This window comes from Coturnix japonica, chromosome 11 (genome assembly GCF_054131305.1).
Source record: "Coturnix japonica strain WE chromosome 11, WE-NBRP24, whole genome shotgun sequence".
Taxonomy (NCBI): domain Eukaryota; kingdom Metazoa; phylum Chordata; class Aves; order Galliformes; family Phasianidae; genus Coturnix; species Coturnix japonica.
The window spans coordinates 5998265-6012140 of record NC_140673.1 but is presented as its reverse complement, the minus strand read 5'-3'; the positions used below and the strand labels follow the sequence as shown (position 1 = coordinate 6012140).

At 51.5% G+C, this 13876-nt stretch overlaps 1 protein-coding gene across 3 annotated transcripts in view; it reads right to left on the bottom strand.

The window, feature by feature from the left end:
- Positions 1 to 2642: 2642 nt before the first annotated feature.
- The window catches only part of SEC16B (SEC16 homolog B, endoplasmic reticulum export factor), a 28957-nt gene continuing 17723 nt past the window's right edge, over positions 2643 to 13876 (bottom strand). For 2 of the 3 annotated variants that reach the window (XR_014932974.1, XR_014932976.1), the window contains one exon: positions 2643 to 11185. The gene's annotated coding sequence lies outside the window, so the exon portion shown is untranslated. The remainder of the gene's footprint in view (positions 11186 to 13876) is intronic. The other variant, XR_014932975.1, reaches the window with a different exon arrangement.

The window sequence follows — 13876 nt, the reverse complement described above, 5'->3', positions numbered from 1 at the left end:
AGACACCCCAGGACGGAGCTCCCGGCGCCTCGGAAGCCTCCAGGTGGCTTTTGCTGCCTCTCTTTGTGGTTGGCCCACCGTGATGGATGTCTGAGCCTCAGCCCTGCTCTCCACCACACATCATTCGATTTGCCGCAGACTCGGGGCTGGAGGTCTCTGGCGGAGCTCAGCGTGCCGGGAGAGGTCACCGTCTCTTTGAATCACGTCCTCTTAGAGCGCCAAGAAGTGACATCAAGCATTGCCCTCTGCCATCCCCTCAGCATGGCAGGGACGCCGGGCAGAGAAGGGCTCCGCAGGGTGCATCTCTGGCTGCCATTGCCTGATTTATGCCTGCTGTGTCAGACAGACATTTACATAGGCTGGCATGGCTGTGTGCCGCCTCCCCATTGGCAACTGCATGCCAGCATCCCCACAAAGCAGGGACAGGGGATGGCTGGAGACAGAGGGGAGGATGCACAGCCCCCACACCACCTCACAGCCCCCTCGGAGCTCATTACCTGCTCATACAGGAGACATGGGCATTTCCTAGCACGGCACTGGGGAATAGACCCTATCCAATGGCTGGCTGGCACTAGTGACACGGTCAGGATGCAGACAACAGGATATTTGCCCCCCCAACATCCTATTCCCAACCTACACCCCATCTAAAGTACAGACCCTCCAAGCCTTTCTTCTGCTCCTTGACCCTGCTCTGCTGGGCGCAGCTGTTCCATGGGTGAGGCAAACAAGTGGTGGCAGGCAGCTCACAGAGCTCAGAGCAGCCAAAACACATGAGACAGACCTGGCTGCAGGGCAGGCAGTAGCAAACAGGCTGTGCACACCAAGGACCCCCAGCCGGATGGGGATGTGCATTCCCCCCTTCCCAGCATTCTCAGTTTGAAGTTGCTAACTGGTCGTATTAACACAACCCAGAGCATCTAACCATAAAGCAGGAGCTGTGCTGTGTTTCTCCCCCACCCACCTCTCACAGCCCAGACAGCAGTACATGTGAGCAGTCACCTGCCAAAACCTTTGGGGGCTCTGGAGCCAGCAGTTAATATTTATGGCAGTCTCCCTGCTGACACCTCTCTCCAGCAGTGCTGGGTACCATAAGGCTTGCAGGGCAGCACCATGAGGCTCTCCATCCAAAACCACATGTTGTCCCATCACTGCTTCTTCACTCCATCACTGCTGCCTGTCTGGACCCTGGGTCAGCTTTGGGATGGGGCTGGTGCTGCTCTTACTGCGAGGAGTGGTGCATACAGCAAACAAAGTGGCAGGGAAGGGAATGGGGGCACAGGGAGAGATGCTCATTTGTCCTTGGCAGAGCAGCGTGCGGCACCAGTGAACACAGCAGCTCTGAGGGCAGAGGAAAGCACTGGCAGCTACAAATTACTAATCAATGTCGGGTAACAACAACAGCAGCTAATAATGAAGGGCTGATCAGCTTACTATGGCAGTAATTATTCCTGACACCAGCTCTCTGAAGGAGCATCCAGGCTTAGCATGCTGTCTACCATGATGATAACCCAAGATAACTGGAGAAAATTCATGCTGGAGAAAAGGAGGGGGAGAGAGAGAAGGGGGGAGAAAAAAACTCAGCAATTAGCTAGACTAGTGGTGCTAATTACACTGTGAATGGTGTGCGGGCTTTGTCAGAGCTAACTTTGTGTCTTCCCCACTATGCTATTGAGGTAGGTGAGTGCCAGCGTGCCTCGCACACAGCAGTGGTGACAAATGGTTCTGGCAGCTGGTTTGTTTCTGCAAGCAGCAGAGCTGGCTGCTGCCTGCACCCAGCTCCATGTCAGCCCTTTGCTGTCGTTGGTGCTTGGGGACAATCTTCTCACTGCTGTATCACTGCTGTGGCTCTCCTCTGGATGCACTTCAACAGATCCGTATCTCCCCTGTACTGAGGACTCCACATCTGGATGCAGTGCTCCAGGTGAGGCCTCACCAGCAGAGCACAGAGGGGCAGGATCACCTCCCTCATCCTTCTGGCCACGCTGCTTTGGATACAGGCTTTGGATACATTCCTCCATCTAGCATTCCCCATTCCATCTCCCTTCATCTCCACCATTCCCATTCCCCATCTCTTTCCCCATTCAGAAACATGAGATCAGAAACCTTCATTTAACGATGTGATTGATGAGCGTGTGTTCACCTTCATCCAGCAAGCTGTGGATATGATGCTCTCTCAGCAAACAGAGACCTCATCATTCCCACCCTCCAGATAAAGACAAGTGTCCACCAACACCCACGGCTCAGCAAAGGAAGACTTCCTAAATGGACAGTGGTGTGAACACACGTTACCCCCAGACCCATGTGCTTTGTCCACTAGAACAGGTGAGAAAACCATGTAGCAGCCCCACAAGCGTGCGATCACACCTGCCTCCCTCACCCCCTTCTCACCCAAGCAGCCGTAAATAAGCACACAGCTTTCTCACACCCTTCATTCAGGAGGCTGCCAAATCGCTCTCTCAGCTCTGTGCTCAGGGCTTCCCAAATGTCCTAGCACGTCCCCACCCCCACCTCCTACCCCTTTTCCCCCCCTCCCCCCTTCCCAGCACTGCCACGCCGCCCCAAATCCTATTACAGGGCAGTGCCAGGGGGTTGCAGCTCCAGCCCTTGCACAAACAAAATCCTATTACAACGGAGATCCTGATTCCAGCCTTTATTTACAGAAATTATTATTACAAGGGACCCTGAGGGAAATCATGGTTGTGGGCTTTATTCGCTGAATTCGTCATTGCGAGGGAAGAAGCCTCGTAAGGCTTTGAGGCAGATAGCGAGTTGTGAACTGCCTCTGAGTTACATGTCAGGGAGCGGGGAGGGGAAAGAAAACACCAACCACAGCCTGAGCTGCTGCAGGAGGAGACGAAGGGAAAGGCATGCATATTTCTTTTGTCCAGCCCAAGGCAATTTCCATCAGCAAGGTGCACTAAATCCTTTGTACCGCTTGATTAAATTACAGCTGAGCTAAGCAGAGGTTCATTCTGCAAAAAGGAGCAGCCCAGCCTCAGCATAGTCCGCAGGACAAAGGGCTTCAGCCCTGGCCGGGCAGTGGAACAGCTCGGGGGTGTGCTGGGAAGGGAAGGGTGCAGGGAGAAGCTGCAGAGCGGAGGCAGAGCTCTCCGATCAGAGCCATGGGCATTGGGTGGATGGCAGCGCACAGCCGACAGCAGGGGGAATCGATCCCAGCTCTGATCTGGCGAGCGGTGCCAGCAGCAGCACTGAATGCCAATGCCGGGCTGGAGCATCTGCCTTTGGGGGGAGAATACAGATGAGCAGGGGAGCAGAGTCCCGAGATGCCACATTTGAATGTGCAGGAAACATTGAGGTCTGAAACCACAGGCACCATCCTGCCTACAGCCCAGTGCTCAGAGCCCTCACACATTGCTTTCACAGCATCATAGAATCACAGCACGGTTGGATTGGAAGGGACCCAAATCCCCCCCCCAGTCCCACCTCTGCCACAGGCTGACTACCCCCCGGCTCAGGCTGCCCAGGGCCCATCCATGGCTGGGGGCACCTCCAGGGATGGGGCACCCACAGCTCTCTGTACAACCTGAACCTGAGCTTGGCTGGTACAGATCCAGAATGGTTTAACCCAATGCAGGCTATGGATGCACTGCCACCAGCACAGCCTGGGGTCTGACATCAGCAGGTGGCCAGGATGGCTCTCAGCCTGAAGAAATGCATGGGGTAACCTCAGCTGCTCAACTTCCTGAAACTGGGGCTGCAGCCAAAATGCTGCCTCCACGAGGAAGGCCATCAGCTTCCTCACCCAGGCACAGAGGAACAGGGTGCTATCACCATCACATGGAGGTGAATCTGTCCATGCAGCCCCTTCTCTGTGTGCTCAGAACACACTCCACACCAGCTTTCCATCTCCAGCCACACACAGTGGCACAGACATACACACCAAAAAAGAAATCACATGCAGGATGAAAAGTACCACCCCTGGGAAATCTGCATGCAAGGAAGGCTGAGAGCCTCCCCCCAAAACTGATACAGCACAAGGTTATTCAAATCCCTCTCCTGCCGAGACAGTCTCTTTCAATTTGCTCAGTGGAAGCATTTCACGCCTCACCTGCAGACTGCTTCCTGAAAGAGCAGGAACCATGCAAAAGTTTGAGCACAGCAGAAAGCCAGACCTGGAGCATGCCTCTTGTTTTCTGCTTCTCCCCCGCTGAGCTGTGCAAGGAGCTGCCCGTTAGTGTATGAGCAACAGAGAGCAGCCCCGAACTGAAGGAACAATGAGGGCCCTCTCTGCAAAGCAGTCGTGCTTTTTCTTCTTTTTCCAGCACAACTGGAGGCTAAACTCACACTGAAATAACAGTGCTGGGGATGAGTCAATCTTCGCTTGTTGTCAGCTGGAACTAGGCTGAAATTGTGTCGCTTATCAGCCTGGAGCCAGCAGGGATGTGGCTGCGGGACCTGTGAGCCATGCTGGTGTTTGCTGAGCCCAAAATGGGGGCATTCCCACAGCCCCAGCCATTGGCTTCGTTCCTCTAGCAGTGCTTCAAAACCTAAAACCAAGTTAAGACACTGCTTGCAGAAACAGCAACTGCCTCTTGCATCTGCCTATGGAGGAGAAAGCTTGTTGGGGGTTCAAAGGCAGTTTTAGCACCAAATTGTGACAAGTTCTTAATGTTTTCAAGCTGAGTCCTGCAGGGTCAATGGATGTAGACTCACTGATCATAATCCTCTGAATAATCACACCCAGCTCTTGGCTGGCTGCCTGCCTGACTCCGACCCTGCTTTAAAGTCAAGACCACATCTTACAGCTGCATTTTTTAGGTGGAAAATACTCCCTTACCCCAGAGAGAGAGAAAAGGAGCAGCCACGAGAGCAGAGAGGGTGAATGTTTAAGGAGAGTCCTTTGGGGGAGAGAGCATAGAATCATTAAGGTTGGAGAAGACCTCTCATATCACCAACTCCAACCCACCCCCACCATGCCCACACCCCTCAGTGCCACATCTCTATGGTTCTTTTAATACCCCTGGGGACAGTGACCCCACCACCTCCCTGGGCAGCTGTTTCACTGCATCACGACTATTTTGGAGAAGAAATGGTTCCTAATACTCAACCTGAGCCTCCCCTGGCACAACTTGAGGCCATCACGTCTTGCCCCTCCCCAGCTCCACACAGGAGAGGTGCACGTGCCCCCCATCCACATTCAGCCCCAACAAGGCCATGACTCGCCAGCACTTTCCTTCTGTAATTTGGAATGCATCAAGCTGTGTAATGCCAGCTCAGGCTCAGTGAGTCACATTGGAGCGGGTATGTGAGAGATCACCTCTTCCTCAAATACATATAATTTTGGCTGACAGCTGTAATGGGCATTGGAGCCCTGCTCTGTGTGTGAGATGTGGCCAGAGATCACAGCAGCCCTGGTGAGGAGCAGCTCTCTGCCTGGAATATAAAGGGAGTGGTTGGCATGGAGGTCCGTGCTTCAGGGAGCAAGAACCAGGCACACCGAAAGTGATAGAGGAGCTGCAGGTTTGTTTGATGATTTAATCGATACGATAATTATATTAATCCTGTGGTTTGATACAAAGCCACTTCCTTTCTATTTGATTTATCCAGGATAACTTCATTTCAGAATTTTCATAGCTCTGTGGATCAAATATATAAGATAGAAAGTACGTTGATCCAAGGCTGGGCCACAGACACACCATGAGAACATAGCAGAGGTGCACCCACATCCTTTGGTTCCACCTGGTGATAGAAAGGGGCTGGCATCGGCTATAGAGTTGTTTCCTTTTACAGGGGAAGGAGCGATGAAGTGCCTTCATCCAGGAGGTACATTTTTGAGCTGTGAGTTGCTTTAACCTTGTTTCCTAAGGAAACCACAGCCAGAGAAGCCAATTAGCAGCTCCACCGCCCTTGCCCAAAGGCTCGATCACATGATGAGCACCATCCTCATTAGCAGCAGCTCCAAGTGAGCTGCTGCAAGAGGCTGATGAGGTGGTGGGAGCTGGGTTGTGCTGGACTGCAAGGTTCCCTGCCCGGGCAGTGCCAGGAGGAGATGTGCTGTGGGCAGCCCCATACCATCCTTCTGTCAGCAGTCCCACAGTGTCCCTACAGATCCCTCTGCAAGTAGCACCATCCCTCCTGCAAGAAATAAAAGCTTCCATGTTAAAAAGGTCTGGACAGCATCTCTCACTCCCACCCCGATCAATGAAGCTTGCTAATTAAAAGCAGTTGACCTGAGCAAAGAGTGGCTCAGAGGAGATCAGCCTGAGGGAGGTGAGATTTAAGAATTAAATTACTCTGTTCCATATTATCCCATAACCCTGGCTCTCCCTCCTCCCACCTGCAGGTAACACACGTATCTGACCACCAGGTGACAGCTGGAACACAGCTGGATGGCACCTCCTTTCTCCAGCATGAGCATAGAATCACAGTATCATTAACATTGGAAAAGACCACTAAGATCCCCAAGTCCAACCATCAACCCACTCCCACCATGCCCATGGACCGTGTCCCTCAGTGCCACATCTCCATGTTCTCTTCCATGCCAACAAGCATGCACACAACCCCATCCAGCACTCAGCAGATGGGCCCTTACTGATGTATTTCTCCAGGCACTACAGCACCCGATTAGCAAAAAGCAAATAGAGGGCTGTGCTCTTTGGAGACCTCTCGCATCTTGTTTGCTGAGCAGCTCTGCTCACGTCAGCAGGAGCTGCAAAGCCTCTGGAAGCCCTGCTAATAGGAAGGACGTAATGCTGCCTTGATTCAAGAGAGCTGCCTGCAAACGTGGGGGTTTTCCATATGAGAAGAAACTGTGGTGAGGATGTGAAACTGTCTCCTTCAAGCATAGAGATTCGAAGGCCTCCATCATCAAATGAGTGCACAAGAATTTGCCCAGGACAAGTGCCATGTGCACAGAATAGTCTTGGGAGAAAAGAGCAGTTGCCTCACAGAACACTTGGGAGTTTGAGGCTGTTCCATATATAGTCTTGGCACTCATTGTCTCCTAAAAATCACTGTGTTGGAGTTGAGGGGGATAAGAGCAAGAAAAGAAGCCACAGCAATCTGCTTTGTGTAACTTACTTGTCCACCGCCCTGTTCTCCCCTGCATCCCATTTCTCCAACCTTCAGAGCCAGCTCAGCCTTCCTTCCATGCTTAGGCTCTCATCTTCTCATTGCCATGCAGCCTGCACCAACCTGCTAACTGTTTTCCAACCAGCAGGACTTGGACATGCCTGAAACTGCACTGAGCATGAGAGAAATCTATTTGTATTTCAACACCTCCACCAAAGTCACGTCCTTTTGCTTCCTCCAGTCCCCTGAGATGAACTGTTTGTAGGGCTGCACAAAACTGCATCCAGCAAGAGGAGCTGCTCAGGAATTAGGACTCTAAGACATGACTACCAGGAATAAAAATGAAGAAAATAAAAGGACACCTACTTGTAAATGTCAACCAAAGAAAAAATAATTCTGGATGAGGAACGTAGGCGCAGCCAAGCTGCATCGCAGCAGGTCAGTAATCCATATTCCTCTTCAGAGGAGAGCGGTGTAACAGCTGATATGGAGTCAGACACATGCTCATCACTATAGCAGGGGTGCACTTAGGTGCCCGAGATGCTGAGAGGCCATACAGCTTGCAAGGGGGTCCGCAATGGGGACATCATGTCTCACCCACCCACATAGCTTAAGCTACATAAATGAAAGTGTCTGAGATGTTATCACATACTGCTGTCAGAATGTGGGCCCTAATTCCCCTGCTGCCATCCCCCTGTCGCCCCACTGCTTTCGTTACCAGGAATGAGCCAATTGCAAAACCAACCACATTTTCTTCTGAAGGGAAGAAATGTCATCAGAAATGCAGAAAAAACATCCTCAACTGACTTGTGAAGAAAGAGATTGCTTTAGAGGAAGCTCCTCTCACCAGTGACCCCTCCCATCCTGCCCAAAGGCAAGAGAAGCGCGGGAAGGCGCGAAGAGAAGCGGTGCTGGGTAGTCCATCAGAGCAGGGTGCTGAGCCATCCCTTCCAGCTACCTGGCTGAAATTCAAATGTGGGATTAGCGTCCCTGGCACATTCTTAATAGGAGGCAAAGGAGAAGAAATGTAATGCTTCCTTCCGGTTTTTCAGATCTATGAACCTCTCCCAGGTAGCAGACAGTCTGGTCCATCAAAAGGAGACTAGAATCAGAAATGAGACCCATTTGTCAGATAAAACTTGCAGGTAGGAGGCACCAGGCTGAATTCCTATCAGGTAGGGATGCTGTAGAACACCGTAGCAGCTGGGAGCCCCAGTTGGGTGAAGGTCAGGGCTGCTTGGCATTCAGCACAGTCACGGGCCTCTCAGAAAACCCAAAAGAGCAAAGGACGAGCGCTTGCCCTTGGCAGGCTCAGTCCCCTCCAGCTGTGCACAATGGGCTTTGAAGGCTGGGAGCTCAGGGGGCTGGCTGTGGAGAAACAGGGGCTGGGAGGGGGTGGAATGGAGATAGGGCAGAAGAAAAAGCCAGTCTTTAAAAACAGAAAGTGTTTGCGTTCATCTTCTCTTTGGTCACCAAGGTAGCGCCAGCTGTGCCTCACGTTCTGGGACTGAAAGGAAAACTCCAGCTGGAGCTCCTGAGAATTGGAGGCACTTTCGTGCCTCCTTTACTCTGAATTACGGCTTACATAAAAATGAGGGTGGCAGGCCCTGAAGGTGCCCTTTAGCCATAAAATAGGAATAGCGCTGCAAAAGGCATACCCTGATGAAACAAGACCCAAACAGTGACGCACTGAGCATCCTGTGGGGTTGGGGACTGCTGTGCTGAAGTCATCCCAACAGTTTTGGGCACTGTGGGCACTTCTTTCTGCCCAGACCCATTCAACTGGAGTGAGCAAAGGGGCTGGTGCTGCTCTCAGATTCGGATACGTCCCATCTCAACCATCAGATCCCAAGTGAGAAGCTCTTCCACCTCCTGCCTTGGGCACGTACACGAACCAGCAGCTGGGAGCCCCTGACCACAGCCAACCCCAGCACTCAAGGAGCTGCCATCTGCACTGCAGCCTTTCTATCAATTTGTTAAGTTTGTGCCCTGATTGCACACCTCAGGCAGATGACAGTTGCTTTGTGTGGGACTTGGAGGGGGGAAATTTTACAGCTTGGCTGCTGCCAACACACAGATGTTACCGGCTGGGTCACGGCAAGGTGCTAAAGGCCTTCAGAACAGTTGCAAAGCATTAATTACTTTCCCGCAGCTGTTCTTTAACCCTCACACCCTCCTTTCTTCCAGGGGCTGCCAGAATAACAACTGTGAACGGGAAATCAAAGCAGGAGGCTGTGAAGGGAAGCAAAGCGGAGACGCTAAAGGTTACAAGAAACGGCACTCCAAAAATAAGCCTTTTTTTAAAGCTGTTTGTCCCTGCCATTTTCTCAAACGCCTCCTCCTCTCCCACTTGGTGCAGTGCTCCATTCCAACAGCATGCACCCAAGGAGCGAGGAAATGCACACACAAACCCAAAACATCCCAGGGGACGTTGGCCCATGGGCTTGGACGTGCTTGGGTTCCCAAGGCCAAAGAGAATGAATGAATGGTCAGCAGCCCATGGGCTGGTCAACCCTCCGCCCCAAAATCAGGCACCCGTGGGCATGGCAAGGGTGGGATGCAAAGGTGACACAGCAAACAGCCGCACCCCCAACACCAGGCACCGAAGGAGCTTCTCCATCCCCCTCCTCCCTCCTCCTTTTCCTTGCTCTCAGTCAAATGGAGCAGAACTCCTTTCAAGACTTGCAGATGTTGTGCTTCTGAATCATCTGGTGGCGCGGCTTGCGCTGGTGAGAGGAAACACGATTGCTTCTGGAACCCTTTGTGCTGCAGCTCCCTGCACAATGAGCTCCCGCGCACTTTCAGGCTAAATAACTTTTCATGTTATAAATGAAGTCAGGGGAAGGGATAAAAAAAAAAACACCACAGCCACAACAACAGCAAGCAAACAAGCAGAGGATGAAGCGACGTGAGAGCGTGCAGAAAAAGCAACCCTCATGCCTGCTCATCTTCCCTACTGCAGCATCTTCCAGCACCTTCCAGGTTTACAGAGGCAGAAAAGCAGAAAATGACAAGCTCTGCCTGACTTCTTCAGCTGGAGATGGCCACGACTCAGCACTGTCTCAGCCCTGAACTTCAGTGTAATGGGCTCAGACAGCTGCCCATCCCCTCATCTGTTGCTGGCAGCCATTTCAGCTCCACCACAGTCTTTAGAGCTATGGTAACTATACAAGACTAATGTATAGATCACAGAAAGGGATCTGTGAGGGCATTACACATCCTAAGCTCTGGGGCCATGGAACACCACACCAGCCCACCCCTCTTCTCAGGCTGTGCCCTTCACACCACACAGACACCAGCATCCCACCAGGGTGAACCCACAGCCAGATGACACCATGAAGAAGGCTTTCCTGGAGCAGACTTTGCATTAAGCACCTCCAAAAACTCCCATAGCTCTTCAATATCATGGAAGGAGGCAACATTTCCATCTGCCTAACAGAGCTCTTCAGCCACATGCAGTCACGTGGCCGAAGGCAGCGATTTCAGACCAACGCTTGGATGAGGCTTTTGTTTTCAGTGGAATAATTTAACACCTCACTCTCACTGAGCACTTTTGCCTCCAGATATCCAAGAGGTTCAGAAAGGCAGGGTCGGCTCTTCCAGCAAAACACAAAACAAATCAGCAGCACAACTTGCGTCACCTCTGCTCCAGGAGCAGCAGCTCCTACCTGCTTGCACCTGCTGTCCCAGCACGGGCAGCTCCTACAGCAGCTCTGATCTCTCTGCTTTTTCTTCCTAGCACTTATTTTTTTCTTTATCATTTTTTTCTGCCTCCAAGTTGAAGTTACTTCAGTTTCACGGAGGGGCTGACATGTTCTGATGAAGACGATCCCATCGGTGTTATTGTCTGGCTGCCAGCTCCTGGGAAACAGGCAAGGCACGAGGGCGGTTGCTGTTTTTAACCAGAGGCCACGTCTGACTAGAGCGTTCAGGGAGCTAATGAGCACCATGCAGTAGGAGGGAGGGCTGGGGAAAGCAAACACAGAAAGCTTTATTTTTGTATTTCGGTCTTTTTGTAAGAAAAATAAGACAGGGACTTGAAGTAGAGTGAGGGGGGTTGTTTAAATGCAGGGTGACAGGCTCAAGGCTGGAGCAGCCTGCTGGGGCATCCCGGATGGCTCTGGGTCTCCGAGGTTGAGATGGCATGGACTTGCTGTTAGAAAGAAGGAGACAAACAGCTTAGCAGGGTCTGTTGTGATAAGACAAAGGGAAATGGGTTCAAACTAAAGAAGAGGAGATTTAGACTGGGTAGAAGGAAGGAGTTTTATAACAATAAGGGCAGTGAGGCAGTGGCACAGGTTGCCCAGAGAGACAGTAGTGCCCCATCCCTGCAGACAGCCAAGGTCAGGCTGGATGGGCTCTGAGCACTGATGGAGCTGCGGGTGTCCCTGCTCAGTGCAGGGAGTGGAACTGGATGGCCCCGAAGGGTCCCTTTCTACTCAAATAATTCTATGGTTCTACACCTCTGCATGCACAGGGAGGGCCCTTGGGGCGCACTGCCAGTCACAACTAGAAAAGGTGGACAGGATCAGCATATCTGATCCTGAGGATTAGCAAATCCCCATGAAGCAGCAGATAAAAGGTTAAAAAAAGAAGATTTATAGGCATATATCTTTGCCAGAACTACCAGGTGATCATGTGTACACATTTCTCTACTCTAAGACCTAATTTTCCACCATTTCCCTTGATTTGCTGTTCCTTTTCTCCCATTTCCTTGATTTAGGGCCCAATTATTTCTTGTCCTCTTGCCAGTGAAACAAAATATTTCATAAGCACTCCTGCCGCCTCTTCCCACTCCCTCCCTCCTCTGGATGCTGGTCTCAGTGCCTGACTCATGCCTCATGTTCTGCAAAATTTAGAGTCTTTTAGTGAACACCTAACGATGATTTTACTATTTTTCACAGTGATGCAAATGGGCTTTGGCACCGACCAGCTCAGCGCTGGAATCCAAGCGAGCCCATATCCGCCTGCAGCTCTGGCAGGGCTTGGCAAAGCAGTCCCTGGGGATGATCACCTGGGAACAATTATCTCCAGGTGGGACCATTTGCATCCTTTGCTGCAGGCTGGCTTGGTGGTGACACTGCTGGTACAGGGAGAAGGTAGACAGGTAAACTCCACAGCTTCCGAGCAATATGAAGGTCCAAGCAGCACAACCACCCCAACACAAGTAGGCCCAGAGTATGGTCCTTGTCCATAAGGATACAGGCAAGAAATTCTGCCCTCATTATAAAGAGCCACAGAGAATAAGGAAAGGACAGTTCCTGCCCCTATTGGACCCTCAGTCTACTATTCCAAGTACAGTCAGACCTGCCAAGTGGTCCATCACTGGCCCACCCCTGGGGCCCACCCCACACCAGAGAACAGCCTGATGGATGCATGTGCACTAAGCATCAGCCCTTGAGAACAGCTCCAGGCAAACACTCTCCTCTCCCCTCGGAGCAATGGTTTTACAACAGCTTTCCATCTTTCCTCCTCCCCCTGCCCAGGCCCGCACAATCACGGCATATAGCATTTCTATAGCATCCTCCTACCAGCCCCCATAATCATTTCCAAACCTGTCACAATACAGCACAACCATGAAAAAGACAGTTAAAATGCTATTTCAATACCAGCAACCTTTCTCAGGGAGATATATTTGTGAAGTTTTGTGAGGAAGGCTTAGGGAACGACTGCTCAGATCAGAGGTTCCCCAGCCTGTGAGTGGGGAGAAAAAGCTCTTTTGTCTGAACCAAGCAAAGCAAGGACTCAAAGCTGGGTCTGCTCTATCCTGAACTCGTGTCTCTCGCCTGGAGGAGGAATTAAGCTGGACAATGCAGTTTAGCCACACTAAACTTCTTGCTGCTCGGTTATGGGATTGGATAACCTCTCTAAATAGCTTTGCAAAATATTTGATGAGGGAGAGATTGCTTCTCTGTAAATGCAAGAAAGGACTGATGTCCCTTTCCAAAACATGGTATGAACAGCTCTGCCAACTGTGTTGGCCTGGCATCCGCTAGATTAATGTCACTTTTAATTTCTCATGTGACTGGCTGGCTAGAAGCATCCCTTGCAGGTGGTGCTGGCTCACCCTAAGCACCCTGCTCACTGCAGGGCCAGTCTTACACAGCAGACCAGCTCCCCTTCAAGGTGCTGTCAGCCTGGCAAGGACTGGACAGTCCCCTAGAGCCAGCATATGGCAGTTCGTGTTCCCAGCAAGCACCAGCACAGGGCTCAGCAGCCCTGAGAAGTATTGGAAATGGCAAAAGCTGGCCATCAGGGCAGTTTTATACCAGATGGAGGTATTCCAGGCTGTAAAGTGTATGGAAAGGCAAACATACTTCTTACCTCGTCCTTCCCCAGAGGAAAGGAGATAAATGTGCAGTCAGGTGTTCACAGCCCAGGGCAAGGCAAGTGCAATGTCCTAAGTGACAGCTAGCAGAAGTAGGAAGAGCAAAGTGCACGGCTCACAGACAGCACACCTGGCCTGCCCAGTACTGAAACAGAGCCGACATGCTATCTTACCCAAACCACCTCTGGCAATCCCACCCCGGGTCCTTTGCAGCCTCTCCCAGCAGGCTCTGGGCTGAGATGCTCATTAGAGCCCTGACCCTGAGCAAATGATGACTCGTGGGATATCAAGACTACTGCAGGAAATCTGTGCCGGGGCTCTGCGTGGTTATTCTGCTACAGAAAGAAACCTCCCCCGTCTGATTTGATCATTACACGAGCCCAGGAAGGAACTGTGTTTGGTCCTCGGAGAGCTCACTAAGTTAGTATTTTGGTAGGAAACGGGTGCCTGTGCACCAGAATCTAAATATAGCTTTGAAAAATAAAACCAAGCTCCACTCCATCTGATCAAGAGAAA